Here is a 19,170-nt window from a genome sequence, read left to right on the forward strand (position 1 = left end):
TCTCTGAGCCCTTTCACATATGGTCCCTCCCACGAGGTTAGATACCATTGAGATGGCAACAAACATACCCCTGTAACAAAGGAAACAGCCACATCCGGCTTTTGAACCATATTGTTGAGTCATTTCGCCTCTGTGGCAGCCCTTCTAATACTCGGTTCCATCTCTAGGGAGCAGGTGCAGGGCTGGTGGAAGTTTTCTCCTGCAAAAAGGCTCTTGCTACTTGCACCTGCTGAGAGCTGAATTGATGTTCTCAGCCAGTGACCATTCTGCCACTTTTACCCTAATTTACCAAGATACACTTTATTTGAAGATCCAGACTGTGAGCCCCCGGTGACCCAACAACCAGAAAAAAACACCATGCAATTTGTACAGGTTAGAGACCCTTGGTGTTGTAGCAGTCAAGGTTCTTCCCTTTGAGTAGGTCTAACAAAGAACAGGAGAGATTGTTTGTACCTAAAATTACCTGCTGAAAAAGATAAAATATCAAGGTACTTAGGTCTTCACAAATGTAAGGTCATTAAGTATCACATTTCAGTGAGTCAGAGTCACAAACAAAAGACTAAACTGGTTGAACATAAAAAAGGGTTTTCAGAGTCATGGTCTATTCATTTTTTATGTCACTGAAAGTTATCATTTTTTCTCAAGTCTCCCCATGAAAACACTTGAAATCCTGGCAAGGAGGAATTTCATGAGTCCCTGAGTTAACTTGATAAATATTTTGAAACAGAAAAGATAATTGTACTTTAGATGATGGTTCTGATCCTCTTAATGTGGCACTTGAGACTCAATTTTACTGCAAAATATATCAATACAGCAGAACAAGTTAACATGATGGTTTCTCTCCAATAAGAGCTTCTCCCTTGGAAAGTACATTCCCAACCTAGTCCAAAATTTAGCAGGTCTAATAAAGAGGATTCTCAGACTTTCGAATGAGTCTATCAGATAAATATCAGTGACTGAACTTGTTTTTTCTTACACAGGTCAGTCAGTCATATAAATGGGGTTACTGGGTGTTGCCCTGTGTCTCCACCCGTATTTTTGCATCAGATTCAGCAAAATAAAGTTTTTTGTTTGCAGATACCAAGTGAAAAGCTACTACTGACCCAGATGGGTAGCCTTCTGGTTCATTGACTGTATGGGACTCAATAACATCATGCAACTCAAAACTATACTTGTACATATTCAGCGTGTTGGTTCTGAGAAAGCAATATATTTATTCTCCAAAGAAGAGGGTTTCCCTTGTCGGTTTTTAAGACATGTTTGTTTCATCTGACAATACCTGGAATGTCACATGCTTTATTCTGATGGCAAGCTAGCCTTCCCTTCCTGAGAATGTTTAATTTTCATCTTATTCTTAGAGCAAGTGCTTATCAAAAAGGAGGCCTAAGCATTTCTTACTTGTCAGGAGGCATTATTCTGTGGTAAAGTGCTGTAAAGGAAATTGTGTGGCAGAATGAGAAGTATGCTTATTTTATGAAGTGATGTACAACACAGATCTGTTTTACAACTAGTGTGCTGCATTTAATTATCTTCCATCTTTACTTCAGATACTCTGATGGAGAATTTACTTCCATTGGCTTTTAAGGGAGGTCAATAATTTTCATCCTGTGAAGGTTAGCCAAATTTCCTTTTTGTGAAGCAGATTGAAGCGGGTGATAGGTTTTAAAAATCTGCCCAAATCAAGACCACTATGCAGAATAGAGTTAATATTTCAGAGACTCATCACGAAGACAGAGATGTTAGCTGTACATCAAAATTAGTGATGCTGAAAATGTAAAATGGGTATCATGCTCACCATTAAGCGATTATTGGAGAAAGTCATCGGGCACGTGTGTGATTCGTTGCCAAATCATTGGGAAAACAGCACTTTGAGTTCTGGGGAGGGAAAGACCTGGGATGGCTCCATGGAAGAGCAGGACCCAAATGGGGCCTCAAGGGACTGGTAAGATTTTTTTTTTTTTTTAGTGGGAGGGACATACTCAAGGAGGAAGATTTTGAGCAAATAAAAGGATCCACTATATCCTAGCAGAGTTTCTACTCAAAATGGATCAGAAAAGGGATTGACGTAGAAAATGCTCAGTTCCAGGGACTTTTCTGGCAGGGCAGTGGTTAAAAACGGCACTTTCAATGCAAGGGGTGAGGGTTCAATTCTTGATCAAGAAACTAAGATCCCACATGCTGTGCGGCACAGTCAAAAATATACATATTTTTAAAAATTAAAAAATGTTGAGTTCCAGGCCCGAAAGGATTGGGTCCAAGCCTGGGAAGTCTTCCCCTGTGGACTAAGAAAAGACTCTGGAATCTGAGAGTGCTGAACAGGTGGTTCCCAGGGTTAGGAATCTGTGTATAATAAGCCACCATCTTGTGCAAATTCCTGCCCATCTGCCTATGCTGTAACCTGGAGGCAGACAGACTACTGGGTGTCAAGGAAAGTCACGCGTGATGAAAGCAGTGAGAAGGGCTGCGTTTCTCCTGAAACAGCACCATGTGAGACAAGTCCACGTCCTGGCACCTGGACGGAACACTCACGGGCAGCTGTCCCACCAGCAGCACCGGAGTTTCCTCTAGCCCCCTTTTCAGCTCATTTTCCCAGGTCTTAGTTGCAACTTCTGATTGAGCAGCCCAGGGTTAAAGAAGAAAGCGCCTCAGAAAACAGGAAGGAAAGTCTAAATATCAGCAGAATCTAAGCTGAGTACAAAAACCAACTAAATGGAGAAGAGGCAAACAGCCCCTGCCTGAGGTGCTCTCCAGCTCCTTCAAGCCCAGGCTCACAGAACTGAGGCCCAGAGAGAACAAAGGCCAGGCTTGCAGACTCTGGTTTCCTGCCTCAGGACCTGCATCTTCCCAGGGATGACCTGCGAGCCGTGCACCCCTCAGCAAAGTCCAGATTCTCTCCTAGCATGAGCCCTTACCCAGGAGATACATCAGGAAAAGGGTCATCTCAGCACAGCAGGAAGTCCCCGACATTTACACCACAAATATCCACAGTGAGAAGTGGAAAGATCCTTTCATTACATTTGGGTCTTAAACAAAGAGACCCTTGAGGTACTGCTTCCATGGAAAATTCCATCTTTAATAGGAGTCACAAGAAGTATGTATTAAAATCCCCAAAGGATGTTGTCCCCATATCCATGAGCAGTCTTATTTGTAAGTGAAATTGGCAGAACTTGAGGGACCCTATAAAGACAAAACTGCTCAAAAATTTTCTCCTCTGAGTAACTGCCCTAGGGCCAGAAAATCTACCATTGGAGATTGGTTCCTTTAGATAAGGTGTTATGCCAAGCATGGAGTCTCCTTAAAACACTCCCAGGAATATAGGCATCTTAAAGCCACCAACAAGAGAAGGTAATGGCACCCCACCCCAGTACTCTTGCCTGGAAAACCCCAGGGACGGAGGAGCCTGGTAGGCTGCAGTCCATGGGGTCGCTACGAGTTGGACACGACTGAGCAACTTCACTTTCACTTTTCACTTTCATGCATTGGAGAAGGAAATGGCAACCCACTCCAGTGTTCTTGCCTGGAGAATCCCAGGGATGGGGGAGCCTAGTGGGCTGCCGTCTCTGGGGTCGCACAGAATCGGACATCACTAAAGTGACTTAGCAGCAGCAGCAGCAGCAAAGCCACCAACAGCAGGATGTGAACTCACTAATCAGGTGTCTATTCTAGGGGTATAAGCCTCTAGCAACTGGACTGGGTCAAGGGAAACACAGAGAATAAGTAAGAACAGGAAGAACATGAAGAGTGAGTTCATGTAATGCAATATTTTGCCTGGCACCCCAAAAAAGAGGGAGTGGGTGACAGTCTTTTCCGAAAGATTTACCCATTACCAATGGGGCTAACTTCACCAGAAGAGATAATAAAGGTTATAGTTGACTCATGTCCCTGGTGTCAGAGGAATAGATGCAAACAATGCAATTAAATCTAATACTGAATTGATGTGGCGAAGGAGATGGCACTCCACTCCAGTACTCTTGCTTGGAAAATCCCGTGGACGGAGGAGCCTGGTGGGCTGCAATCCATGGGGTCACAAAGAGTCGGACACAACTGAGCATCTTCATTTCACTCACTTCACTGGCTTCATACTTTATCACTGGAGAAGGAAATGGAAACTCCAATATTCTTGCCTGGAGAATCCCATGGACGAAGGAACCTGGTGGGCCATTGTCCATGGGGTTGCAGAGAGTCAGACACAACTGAAGTGACTAAGCACGCACGTACGCACTGAACTGATGCAAATTAGATAGTACAAGAGAACATTAATATAAAGCTCCCAGTGATTAACATGGTTCCATTCACCCTACAGATCACCAGGTATAAAGGGATTAATGCCTTGACATCAAATGTTGATATTTATTTCTAAGTCACTGTTTAACCTTCCTTCTGCTTCTTCCACCCCATCCCTTAACAACGGCATTTTAGTGAAGTGGTTTGTTTCCTAGAGGGGATTATGCTTTTATCCTAAAGTCTCCTTCATAATAGTTTTTCTGCATTTTAAGGTAAACCATTAGTAATGCCCCAGAAACACACAAAACTTAGAAAAGCCTAAAACAACATTCAAGCTACATACTGAATTTTTCAGAGTAAGCGGTAACATAGAGCACAGTAAGCAGAGATGTTAAATGTGGGAGAAGAACATTGCTAATTATCTTCCAACCCTTCCTCTCATTGCAAGAAAATGAAATTGGGATGGGACTAGAAATGAGAAGCAAAACATTTACGGTGCTCTGGCTTCAGATTTTTCACCATAAATGGCAAGAAAGAAGAGCAGACAAATATAATTTTAGATGTTAGATTAGCATCCAATAAAGTTCTCCCATCCTCATAGTGGACCATGGATCCTGTGACCAAATAAAGCACTGTTTGTGAAGATTCATTCTGCAGTAACCCTCTTTGTTAAAACAACAAAAAAAAGAGGTGCTTTCACCATTGATTAAAATTGCTAATTTTCAACACAGTTGCCTCTTTGGACTTCATATGACCCCAGAGACTATACATACAGTCCATGGAATTCTCCAGGCCAGGATACTAGAGTGGGTAGCCTTTCCCTTCTCCAGGGTATCTTCCCAACCCAGGGATTGAACCTAGGTCTCCTTTGCAGGCAAATTCTTTACCAGCTGAGCCACAAGGGAAGCCCAAGAATACTGGAGTCGGTAGCCTATCCCTTCTCCAGAGGATCTTCCTGACCCAGGAATTGAACCAGGGTCTCCTGCATTGCAGGCAGATATTTTACCAACTGAGCTATCAGGGAAGCCCTTGGACTTCATAAGTGAATTGAAAATTGATCAGGTGCTTTAAGTAATCCAGAAAGGGGAAAAAAAGCATCATGACACAGAACACAGATTAGGGACAGACTCTGTTATGTAAGAGGGGGAAAGCAGAGTCTTACTGCCCGAGACTCAGCCTGGAGATTGCTCTAACTAGAAGTAAAATTACTGCAAGTGAAATGGCTAATAGGAGTGATATACCCACCCCTCTAATCAGCCGTGAAATAGGAATCCATGGAAGATGCTCTCCTTTCTTCTCATCCTTGATAATCCAAGCATTCCCCCTCCAGAGACTTCTCCAGAGACTTTCCCTCTCCAGAGACTTCTCAGCTTCCCAGCCTCCAGACCACCCTTCAGGTCTTAGGAGTAGACCACAGCGAAGGACAGGGCCAGCTGTCCTTTGGATGGACAAACCTGTCCAGCAGGATGGTTTGGAGGGGTGTGATCCTGCCTGCACATACCCAAGAAAGACAACTTTAAGTCTTTCATAGGTTGACTGCATTACTAAAACACTAAACGATAGTGCGTGTGTGTTCAGTCGTGTCCGACTCTGCAACCCCGTGGACTGTAGCCCACCAGGCTCCTCCAGTCCATGAAAGTTTCCTGGCAAGAATAATGGAGTGGGTTGCCATTTCCTCCTCCTCCAGGGGGTCTTCCCAACCCAGGGATTGAACCCACTTCTCCTGCATTGGAAGGAGGATTCTTTACCTCTGCACCACCAGGAAAACCCCCAAATAATAGTATATGAATTATATACCTATAGTAGACCGAATAAAGGCCCCCACCAAAAGTAGCAGGTCCAAGTCCCTGGAACCTGAAAATGTAACATTTGGAATACAGATCTTTACAGATATGGGTAAGTTAAGGATCTTGAGATAGGTTGTTTTCTTGGTTTATTCAGGGGGTCCCTAAATGCAATCTCAATTGTCCTCATGAGAGAGTAGTAAAGGAAAATTTGATACACAGAAGAGGAGGAAAGAAAGTGAGCACTGCAGGGGCAGAGACTGGTATGATGTGGCCTCAATTCAAGGAATGCTATTAAGCACCAAAAACTGTAAGAGACAAGGAACAGAATCCCCCTTTGAACTTCCACAGGGAGTGAGGCCCCGCTGACAGCTTGATTTCGACTCAGTGATACTGATTTTGGACTTCTGACCTCTTGATCTGTTAGAGAATAAACTAGTGTTGGTTTAAGCCACCAAGTTTGTAGTAATTTGTTAAAGCAGTCCTAGGAAACTAATGCAATACCCAAGCACTGGAGAAAATGCAGAAAAATAGAATGTGTTAAAGAGAGAATGTTATGAACTGGATTGTGTTCCCCCAAGGTTTACATACCTTTACTTGGTGGCTCAGAAGATAAAGCATCTGCCTGCATTGTGGGAGACCTAGGGTCAACCCCTGGGTGGGGAAGATCCCCTGGAGAAGGGAATGACAACCCACTCCAGTATTCTTGCCTGGAGAATTCCACGGACAGAGGAGCCTGGCTGGCTACAGCCCATGGGATCGTAGAGTTGAATATGACTGAGCAACTAACTTTTACTTTTTTCAAGATCTATATGCGGAAGTTCTAACCCCTGATGTAACTGTAGTTAGAGAGGACACCTTTAAAGAGGTAATTAAGGTTAAGTGAGGCGGTAAAGTAGACCCTAACCCAACAGGATTTGCAGACTTAAGAGAAAGGAAACTCTCTCCCTCTCTCTTCCTCCTCCTCCCTCTCTCACTCTTCCTGTCTCTCCCTCCCCAACCCCAGAAAATGCTCTGTGAAGACACAGCAAGAAGGTGGCATCTGATAGCCAAAGAGAGAGCCCACAGAAGAAGCCAGTATCATTGGCACCCTCGGAACTCTGAGAAAATAGATCTCTGTGGTTTAAGCCATCCACTGTGTGGTATTTTGTTCTGGCAGCCCAAGTAGTTGACAAAGAAGACAGCCTTTTAAGTTAGGCTCTTCAAGGAAATAAAGCCCAGATGACCCCACCTCCCTGGTTGTCAGTCTCCCCTGTAAGACAAGATTTACACTGAGTCAGTGGTAAAGAGGGAGCGGAAAATACTCCAGGCAGGAGATCAGCAGGAGCAAAGTCTAGCCCTGCAATAACAGTTCCAGGAAGTGTACCTATAAGAGCACAGGAGAAAGCTGCTTTCATGCACCATGTGCTTCTACGGGGTAGCACAGTCTAATCAGACACTAGTGTGATGCCTTGGCCCGTAGAGGAGTCAGCTACCTTCAGGAAGGTCACTGTCACTCACAGTTGATTGCTGTTGATTGTTGATCCTTGAACTGGTGTACAGGTCAAGGTTGTGTATGGTGGGCACACTTGGGAAAGATGGAGAGAAAGAAGATGGAGAGAAAACACACTTTAAATCAAGTGTGTTTTGAGGCTTGTTCCCAGCCCCAGACAGCATTTGATGTGGGCAGGGGCCAGACTGTCCCTGTCTCCAGAGAACAAGGAAAGGGAAGCAGAGAAGACAGCAGAGGGACTCTGAGTTATCACTAGGATGAAAGGGTATCTTCCAAGGGTGGGTGGGAGTCGGGGGAGCCCTGCAGGGCAGAGCTTCCCACATCATAACTCACAAAGGAAACAGAGACGTTTAAAGGTAAAGCATCTGCCTGCAATGCAGGAGACCCAGGTTTGATCCCTGGGTTGGGAAGATCCCCTGGAGAAAGGAATGGCTACACGTTCCAGTATTCTTGCTTGGAGAATTCCATGGATGGAGGAGTCTGGCGTCCTACAGTCCATGGGGTCTCAAGGAGTTGGACACAACTCAGCAACTAACACTCTCACTTTCTTTCAAAGGACACCCTGGGGAATGAGAGGGCTGCTAGACTGAGGCAGCCTTGCCCCTGCCTACCCCAGCTGCTATAGGGTCAACACCTCAGCACCTTTGAAATGCATTCAAAACCCAAAAGTTGGGGTGTGGAAAAATCCTGTTCCAGGGTACCTATCATCATACTGGCCATCTGGCTACTTATGGGACCATGCCAGGCTCTTCCTAGGACTCGGAGTCCTGAGACCCATGTGGGTACAAGTGGTGAGGAGCAAGTATGGGTCTAGGGGACACAGAATAAGGCATAGGTGAGGCCTGACTGCCAGGTGACAGTGGAGGCGGTGATGGGGAGGCGGGCAGCAGGGGCCCGGCGAGCTCCTTGCCTGTGACAGTGGACAGGAAGCACACCCAGGACAGGGAGCCTGGGAAGCTGGGGAGACATCTGGTGAGTTGGGAAAGTAAATAGCAAAGTCTTCCACCCAATAGGAGAAGCCCAACTGAGACGGCTTCTAACCATCAGTGGCCAAAACAGTCCTTTCAGTGTCACGGACTCCTGGAGAACATGTGGTGGGGAATCTATTCAAGTCTCTCCCACTGGAAACCAAAAAGCCAGCTGTGACCTATTCGTGACCTTCAAAGGATAGCTGACACCTATGTCCCCAGCTTGTGACCTCGCTGAGCCCCTGGTTTCTACCCCTACCACCACGCCACCAAAGCTGCATTCAACAACGACACCAATAGATTCTGTTCCTAAAGTCACAGAAGTCTCCTATCCCACCTTCCTTCCTTCTCTGCAGGCTTTGACTCCACTGGGCACTGCTTGGCCTCTCACACCCTCCTCTCCCTCTGACCACCCCACTCTGGGTTCTTCCTGGTTCCTCTTCCTCTGTGTGCCTTGTCCCTACAGCACAACTGGGGGGTCATCCTTGGCCTTCCCTTGGTCCTCAGTTTGGTTGCAGAGCTTTAACTACCAGCTACTTATGACTCCAAATCTGTGTTTCCTGCCCAAACTCAACTCCTAGGCTTCTTACTTGAATGTGCAACCAAGGACTGATCCTCTCCACTTGTTGGTCCTCCAGGAACCCCCAACTCACTTTATTCCAAATGGAGTTCACCATCACCAATAATATGCTTTCATTCTCCTCTTCCACTCACAGCGAATGACACCACCAGCCAGCTGCCTGAGGTGAAAACCTGGGAATTGACTCCATCCCACCCCCAGAAACCCTCTACTTCTACCCCCTTGACATTCCTCATGCTGCTGCTGCTGCTGCTAAGTTGCTTCAGTCGTGTCCGACTCTGTGAGACCCCATAGACAGCAGCCCACTAGGCTCCTCCGTCCCTGGGATCCTCCAGGCAAGAACACTGGAGTGGGTTGCCATTTCCTTCTCCAATGCATGAAAGTGAAAAGTGAAAATGAAGTCGCTCAGTCGTGTCCAACTCTTAGCAACCCCATGGACTGCAGCCCACCAGGCTCCTCCATCCATGGGATTTTCCAGGCAAGAGTACTGGAGTGGGGTGCCATTGCCTTCTCCAGACATTCCTCATGTTCAACCTCTTTTCTCCATTCCCACTGCCACTAACTTTCAGATCCTCATTATTCCTTGCTTCTATGACAGCAATAGATTCGTAACAACTTCCTTGTCTTCAGTATGACCTCTGCCAATGTATTTTGTTTCATTTTTTTGGTGGTGTGTTTTTTTAAAAGGTTTTGATCCTTTAAATGGACAAATGGATATAAAGCAGATAATAAAATTGAAGCTCACCAGAAGAATTTAGTCCACAAGATATAAAGTCCACAAGAAGTTAAGACTTCTCAGGACCCTTAACTGAATAAGAAAAATGCCATAAATACTGAAAAAGCACTTTTAAGGAAAAGAAAATAAAGTACAATTCAACATATTCACAGGAGGCTGTAGAGATTAATAGGATTAAAACATTTAAAAATACCAATATATACACATGCAAATGTTTCCACGGATTGTTTTACATGTTTACACATTTTCATTATTCTATAAGAAAAATATAGCCCTATAGAAATTTATTATTATTTGCTCCAACAAGACAAAGCCATTACAGCATGCTTTTAAATATTGTTGGTTTAAAGAAGGACAAGAATGTAATTTGGAGTCTATAAGCACTCAGAGTCCTGAACAAGCCTAAACAAACATTTTTAATCAGCGTTAGTGCTTTATGAAATTTTTAAGCTGCCTCTTAAGAGACGCTAATGTATAAGTTGGCAAAAAAGAAAAAAAGGCCTGTCACCTTTACCATACATTATCTAAATGTGCTCAAGCAAATGCATTCAAATGCCCTACCCTACTGCTGCACGAACCCATAATAGGACAGGAAGTCAGCAGTAACTGATTTCATGTCCTAATCAGCGGCACTCGCTATTTTTAGAACAGCCAAATTGTGTCAGGAATAAAAACATAAATTATTCACAGTAACCAAGAGGAATAACGTGTAAAAATTGACTATATGGTCTCCTGGTAGAAAGCAAAGACTGAATCTTAGGCTATCCAAATATTTTTAAATGATATAAAATGTGATTTTAGTTAAGTAGCTTTCCATACTGACAATGTAGACCCCTAGCCATTGAATTACACATAACATCCCATTATTTCATCTAACACTGCAGCTGTCACAAGTCACAGGGCACTTGATCCACAAGCAAGTTAAGATTTAAAAGAGCTAAGGTCTAACCACAAACAGGAATACACAACAGACATCTAGAAGAATTTCCACTTGTGCCACACTGGACATCTGGGCATTCTCAGCATACGAGGACTTGACTGTCCGGATGCCAAATCTGAGAATGACAGTAAGTAACCCTGGGATCTTTTTTCTGTATCAGATATGGGGCTCTTTGTTTCATGAATTTCATAGTCCCTAAAGCAAGGGACAAATTCTGTGTAAACATGCTGCCTATTCATTAAAGCAACACGTTCACCAGTTGTGTGTGCATATTTGTGCTATGGTGTGTATGTGGGGAGAGGGAGAGTGAGACACAGAAAGAAGGAGAATGGCAGACTAAAACAGGCAGATGATCCAAGAGATAGAGAGAAAGGGTGGCAGTTTACCAGCCTGAAAAGAAGTCGAGGGGCACACAATATTATGAGACACAAGTTGATTTTTGAAACAGAGACCACAAAGAAAGAGCAATTTAAGTATGCAGAAAACATGCAAGAAAACACAAACCTTAAAAGAGATACGAGAAATTACAAATAAAAGCAACAGCACCTTAATAGGAAAGAAAATAAGATGACCCCAAGGCAGAGAGTCCCTAAGGTAAATGTCTCCAGGCAAATATGTTTTTCAGGGTCCCTGCAATTTGACTTTTTAATATTTTAAAAAATTCATGGTCCTGCATGAGGCATACTGATTATTGATGGAGATACAGAACACTGCGTGGAGAACAGGTATTTTCGCATTTGTTTATTGTCTGATCAGTGTGAGTGAAGATTAGTCACAGTATGTAGACACTTCCTATGCAAGTGCCACAACCATCTCTTTGTGCTCTTCATTGTTAGATGTGCTAATTTCACCTCCACCCACCTCCTTGTCCCCAGGAGAAGCTGTTATTATTCATAGCATCATAGCCCTTCAGAGCACGTTTGTACTGAAACAACATAGATCTGCTTGCCTTTGCATTTCCCTGATACTATTTATGTATTTAATGCTGATTATGTCACCTATCCTGCCACCCATGAATTCCAGCTTCCAATGACTCTCTCAAGGGTTCGTTTACTGGCTTTGTGGCTGGTGACCACAAAGGCAACCCTTCCCCTGAGTACAAAAGAAAATGTGAAGTTAATTGGCTTTCTGACCATGTTAAAGTCACTGCTTGAAATTTTTTGGAATAAACTAGAACATCACATTTTTGGGCCATAGCTTCTCTTGAAGTCCCCTGGGGAATTACTGCATTCCTAGAATGTGATTTCTTCCAGTGTTGTCAGTACCTCTGCCTTCCACAGACCATCATCAGAGGGAGGGCAGGGGGAGGGAAGAGCCTGGGAGTAAACAAAGATGAGCGGTCCTATTTGCGCAAAGAATGCCTATCTCTCCAGCATGGCTTAAACATGAATATTTGGAGCCTAGTGAAGGTGTCAGTCAGAGAGGATCTAGAGGAATTGCAGGCAAACAGCTGGAAAGCCCTCTGAGGAGAATGTCATAGATCTCTGGAGAACTGGGCAGGGAGGAGGTTCAACTATCCTGCTACCAGTGAAGGGATTGCTGCCCTGGGGCAGAGGGAGGAGGACGGAAACCAGACATTGCCTTCTATCAGAACATGGAGGGGTGAGGGCTGATACATGCACCCAACATATGGCAGCCCAAGGGTTGACAGTGGGCCATGGGTACCCCAGAGTCATGAACTTGTGTCTCCCAGATGGGAGTCATCAAGTGAGTCTGTACTTGTATGGTGGCTTAGTCTTACCAAGTCTCACTAGAGAAGACACAACTCTCCTGAGGAACAATTGCTTTTCAGGTCAGCTTCCTAAAATCAGGGCCAGGGCGGGGGCCCCAGAATGATCCCACAGATATGAGGCCTGGAGTTCTTTGGGGCATCTAGTCAATTCAACATGGTGGATGAGGAGTAGGGATCCAAAAACACCCCCGAAGGGAGAAAAGGGGACCAGGGTCCACGGGGACCCTGCCCAGATAACAAGGCTACCCTGGTTGTTCTTGAGTATCTGAGGGGAATTTTGAAAATGTTGAGGAAATCATTTTAAAGCAGACAGACACTGGGGCCAAGGGCTGTGCTGATGTCAAGGATGACCAGCAACAGGGATTACCAACCGGAAGAGTTGTGGAGAAATCTGAGACACTGGGCGGGCAAGCAAATGTCCAGTGTGCGCTACTAAGTGGTAGAGTTGGATATGAAAACAGTCTGACTTTAGGACCTGTGTCCTCTGCTGTGAAAATATCTAAAAAGATTATCGATTATTATATTCAGACAGACCTGAGTCTAATTTACCATGCTGACAAAACCAGTAAGTGACCTTGGCAACAAGTGGGGATAACAGTAGTTACTTTGTAGGATTGTTTTCAAGAATCAACTTTTTCTATAAAGGGCTGCTTGATAGATTCTTTAGGCAGCCCATACAGTCTGTTGCAACTACACGATTGTGTGGCATAAAAGTAGCCACAGGCAATGAATAAATGAAGGGGCGCTCCTGTGTTCCCATAAAACTGTACAAAAACAGATGGTGGGCTGGATTGGGGCCATAGACCTTAGTTTGGTAACTACTTGTTTTTAGCATTAATTCCGATAATGTCAATAAAAGCTTTATAATACTTACCACACTTCAGTTCAGTTCAGTTCAGTTGCTCAGTCGTGTCTGACTCTTTGCGACCCCATGAATCGCAGCACACCAGGCCTCCCTGTCCATCACCAACTCCCGGAGTTCACTCAGACTCACGTCCATCGAGTCAGTGATGCCATCCAGCCATCTCATCCTCTGTCATCCCCTTCTCCTCCTGCCCCCAATCCCTCCCAGCATCAGAGTCCTTTCCAATGAGTCAACTCTTCACATGAGGTGGCCAAAGTACTGGAGTTTCAGCTTCAGCATCATTCCTTCCAAAGAAATCCCAGGGCTGATCTCCTTCAGAGTGGACTGGTTGGATCTCCTTGCAGTCCAAGGGACTCTCAAGAGTCTTCTCCAACACCACAGTTCAAAAGCATCAATTCTTCAGCGCTCAGCCTTCTTGACAGTCCAAATCTCACATCCATACATGACCACAGGAAAAACCATAGCTTTGACTAGACGAACTTTTGTTGGCAAAGTAATGTCTCTGCTTTTGAATATGCTATCTAGGTTGGTCATAACTTTCCTTCCAAGGAGTAAGCGTCTTTTAATTTCATGGCTGCAGTCACCATCTGCACTGATTTTGGAGTCCAGAAAAATAAAGTCTGACACTGTTTCCACTGTTTACCCATCTATTTCCCATGAAGTGATGGGACCAGATGCCATGATCTTAGTTTTCTGAATGGTGAGCTTTAAGCCAACTTTTTCACTCTCCACTTTCACTTTCATCAAGAAGCTTTTGAGTTCCTCTTCACTTTCTGCCATAAGGGTGGTGTCATCTGCATATCTGAGGTTATTGGTATTTCTCCCGGCAATCTTGATTCCAGCTTGTGTTTCTTCCAGTCCAGCGTTTCTCATGATGTACTCTGCATAGAAGTTAAATAAGCAGGGTGACAATATACAGCCTTGATGTACTCCTTTTCCTATTTGGAACCAGGCTGTTGTTCCATGTCCAGTTCTAACTGTTGCTTCCTGACCTGCATACAAATTTTTCAAGAGGCAGGTCAGGTGGTCTGGTATTCCCATCTCTTTCAGAATTTTCCACAGTTATTGTGATCCACACAGTCAAAGGCTTTGGCATAGTCAATAAAGCAGAAATAGATGTTTTTCTGGAACTCTCTTGCTTTTTCCATGATCCAGCGGATGTTGGCAATTTGATCTCTAGTTCCTCTGCCTTTTCTAAAACCAGCTTGAACATCAGGAAGTTCATGGGTCAGGTATTGCTGAGGCCTGGCCTGGAGAATTTTGAGCTTTACTTTACTAGCATGTGAGATGAGTGCAATTGTGCGGTAGTTTGAGCATTCTTTGGCATTGCCTTTCTTTGGGATTGGAATGAAAACTGACCTTTTCCAGTCCTGTGGCCACTGCTGAGTTTTCCAAATTTGCACTTAACAAACATTTAATAAATATTAGCTGTTATTAAAACAACAAAGGGTTTCCCTAGTAGCACAGCTAGTAAATAATCCGCCTGCCATGCAGGAGACCCTGGTTGGATTCCTGGGCTGGGAAGATCCCCTGGAGAAGGGATAGGTTACCCTCCAGTATTCTTGGGCTTCCCTGGTGGCTCAAACAGGAAAGAATCCACCTGCAATGCAGGAGACCTGGGTTTGATCCCTGGGTCGGGAAGATTCCCTGGAGGAGGGCATGGCAACCCACTCCAGGACTCTTGCCTGGAGAATCCCCATGGACAGAGGAGCCTGGTGGGCTACAGTCCATGAGGTTGCAAAGAGTCAGACACGACTGAGTGACTAAGCACACACATACCAACAAAATGACTACAACTTAAACTTATTGGCTTAAGGTTCTAGTCACTTTTTTTTGTCTCCTTATTTTACAGTTACATTGCACATACTCAAGGAAAAATGATAAGTGAATAAATACTTCATTACTTGAGTTCTTCCTTGTTACTATTATTTTTGAAAAGTTCTCCTTATTTTCCATCTGAAAACCGCCAGTCTTTAAAACGTGTGAATCAAAAGTCTTTAAGTACACCTTTATTATGTATTTAAAATAGAAAGTTTCTGTTCATATTTCTACTTCAATAATATAAAATAGTGGGAATTTTAGATGCTACAAATCAAATGTTTTGAAGAATACATATATTTCAAGAATACATATAATATATAAACAATCTGTTTACCATCATTTATATGTGATTCTCATAACCATTTATAACATCATTTATCTGGAATCTATACAGCTCCTTTCCACACTTCTTTTATGAATAGGATTTCTTCTTATCTTTGGGAGATAATCTCTTCCTTCACCCTATTCAAGTGGTTTAAAAAATCAGTGTCAACTGGTTTAGGGGTTGAGACCTGGACCTAAGTTATGAACTGAGTGGATTCGTTACTTCTGCTGGTCTTATTTCCAGCCGTCAGGAGGACGTTGTCAGGAAGAATGGAAATAAAAAGTAGGGTACAAAGAGGCCATGAAAGGAGGGATGGAGGCTTATAATCGTTGAGTCCTCATCTCCTTTACCCTAAAGTTCAGCCACACCCCTGGCCTCTCATGGTTTAGTTATGAGAGACAATGAACTCCTCTTGTGCCTAAGCAAGTTTCCGTTGATCTTGGGCTATGACATCACCCTTGGGTGATATGAATCATCCCCACTCAGCTTATCATGGGGGAAGCTCTCCTGTCTGCCACTCACCAGATGTATGGGTTTAGCATCAAAGAAAGTAACTAGCAGAGAAGAAAGCTCATTTGAGGGCACTTCTTTCATCTGGACAATCAGATGAAACCAACTAAGTCAAAAAGATAATTATTTTAAAAGACTATGCGTGGTTTTTTGCATTTTTTAAATCACTAATACAATTGGGAACATTGTACTCAATTAGGAAAGGGGCAAAAGGAAAACTCCAAGCTAATATCATTAGGTTAAGAGAAATTATGGATTATTTTGTAGCAAGTGGCTTGTACTCAGGGTTTCAAAGCAAAATATAATTTTAAGAAAACCTAGTAAGAAGGTACCAACATAATTTCCTGTTTTTTCCCCCCTAATTATTTCCCAGTTTCTTGGGATATATCAGGTGATCATTTGATAAGTAAAAAATATATGGCTAAAAACACATTGGCACCATGGTCCTAGTTCTCTTTGCATTCTCCTGTATTAGATTGGGCTGCCACAACAAAGTACCCACAGATTGGGTGGCTTAAACAATGGAAATTTATTTTCTCCCAGTTCTGGAAGTTAGAAGTCTGAGACCAGGGTGCCAGCACAGTCAGGTTCTGGTAGGAACACTTCCTGACTTGCCGTGTCCTGTCTCTCACATGGCTGAGAGAGAAAGCAAGCAAGCTATCTGGTGTCTCTTCCTCTAAAGGAACTAATCCCATCATAAGGACCCCACCCTTGTGATTTCATTTATACATAAGTATAAAGGAAATCAACTCTGAATATTCACTGGAAGGACTGATACTGAAGCTGAAGCTCCAATACTTTGGCCACCTGATGCAAACAGCTAACTCTTTGGAAAAGACTCTGATGCTTGGAAAGACTGAAGTCAGAGAAGAGGGCAACAGAGGATGAGATGGTTCGATGGCATCATCAATTCAATGGACATGAACTTGGGCAAACTCCAGGAGATGGTGAAGGACAGGGAGGCCTGGTGTGCTACAGTCCATGGGGTTGCAGAGTCAGACATGACTTGGCAACTGAACAACAACCACAATCTTCCCCAAAAGCCCTCATCTCCAAATACCTTCCCAGTGGGGTTAGAGCTCTAACATATGAATTTATTTGGTGGAGATGCAACTCAGTTCATCATACTCCCTTAGAAGATTGCTACTTTTTAGAGACTGGGCTTCCCAGGTAATGTGAGTGGTAAAGAATACACTGGCCAATGCAGGAGACATAAGAGACTTGGGTTTTACCCCTGGGTTGGGAAGAGCCCTTGGAGGAGGGCATGGCAACCCACTCTAGTATTCTTGCCTGGAGAATCCCATGGACAGAGGAGCCTGGTGGGCTACAGTCCATGGGGTCACAAAGAATCAGACATGACTGAAGCGACTTAGCATGCACGCACACACACACCTCAGTTCCTCATACCCCCTTAGCAGATTGCTAATTGATGGAGATTAACCTATCCATTACCCTATTAATGAAATTTGAGAAGAATCAACTACCTAAAAATATTTTCCCCTGTTTTCCAGGCAGCAGAGTGTGAGGGAATGGACAAGGCCTCTTGGAGCCAGTGATCTGGGTTCAAGACCTACCTTGACATTTAAGTAGGTTGCTTATGTTTATTGAGCTGCAGCCTGTAAAACTAGGGCTGCCCAGGTGCTGCAGTGGTAAAGAACCCTCCTGGTGGGCTACAGTCCATGGGATTTCAAAGAGTCGGATATGACTGAGCACACATAAACACTGTAAAACTGAGATTTGCATCACAACAGAACAGGATATAAAATATTCTCAACCACTTGACCTTTAAAGGTCTCCTATAATGAATAACCACTTTAATCTTATAACCCTCTAAGGGCACCAAGCAATCACATATTTGTGTAAATTAGTCAGTTTGCTTCTTCTGAAATTGGCCCTCAGGGAACTGGTTGTTGTTGAGTCGCTCAGTTCAATTTTGAACCAGTCCGTTGTTCCACGTCCGGTTCTAACTGTTGCTTCTTAACCGGCATATAGGTTTCTCAAGAGGCAGGTAAGGTGGTCTGGTATTCCCATCTCTTTAAGAATTTTCCACAGTTTGTTGTGATTCACACAGTGAAAAGCTTTAGGGTAGCCAATGAAGCAGAAGTACATGTTTTTCTGGAATTTTCTTGCTTTTTCTATGATCCAGTGGATGTTGGCAATTTGATCTCTGGTTCCTCTGCCTTTTCTAAATCTAGCTTGAACATTTGGAAGTTCTCGGTTCGTGTACTGTTGAAGCCTAGCTTGGAGGATTTTGAGCCATTCTGAAGAAATGGGTATAGGGATCATTTTGGAAGGTGGGGTATTGGAGTAAAAAGAAAGAAAACTTTGGTGGTATGCCAAAGGAAGATTAAATTGGACATTTAGAGAGTAGGACAAAGGGATCTGTCAGCAGTGAGGATGAGCGTGGTGTGGAGGATAGGGTACACCGAAAGAACACAGAAGACGATGGTCAACAAAGGTCAGTCTCATGATTTTCTAAAACTTAGCTCTGGGAACTGGGTTTCTGGCCCTCCCAGAAAAACCACTATGCTCCCCTTCTTTTCCCTCTGTGACCCAAAGGAAGGCAGGAATAATCCCTGTTACTAATCATCACATCTGGGGCAGAAGGGAGCAGTGATTACAGGGTCTCTTTGGCTGAGGACCATCACCGTCATTGCCACACCTGACCCGGAAAATTCTCAAGCCACGCTCAGGGCCAGCTGTAGCCTGCCAAGCACTAGAGCAGATGCTGCAGACCTGGGTTTTCCGTGAGACGCTGCTTGTAACTCTCTGCCAGGAAGTGCCTTTGGAAGGCAAAGAAACAGAGACCAGACACCTAACTTCATAAAAACTAACAAGAGTCTGATCCTCCCGGCGGCTTGCTTGTACAGCTGTAGTGGCTGCTTGGGACATTTCTTTTCCCCACACGCTTGCCAACCGTAATACACAAGGAGAACACTCTTTCATACACTTACAGGGACAGAAGGAGCCAAACACTGCCAGGATTCTTTTCAAAAGTGATTTGAGAATATCCTTCCTCTCAAGATTATTTGATCCAACAACATTCATCCTACTAATATTTTTCTGTCAGAAACTGTACTTCAGACGACAGAACTCTATTTTCCAGAATCTTCCACATTGGAACTGCCTATTAATTACCTTTGCTTGTCAGCTGGCCCCACACACATGGCTTAAATGTTTAGTCTGCAGTTTG

Source organism: Bos mutus, chromosome 11 (genome assembly GCF_027580195.1).
Source record: "Bos mutus isolate GX-2022 chromosome 11, NWIPB_WYAK_1.1, whole genome shotgun sequence".
NCBI lineage: Eukaryota > Metazoa > Chordata > Mammalia > Artiodactyla > Bovidae > Bos > Bos mutus.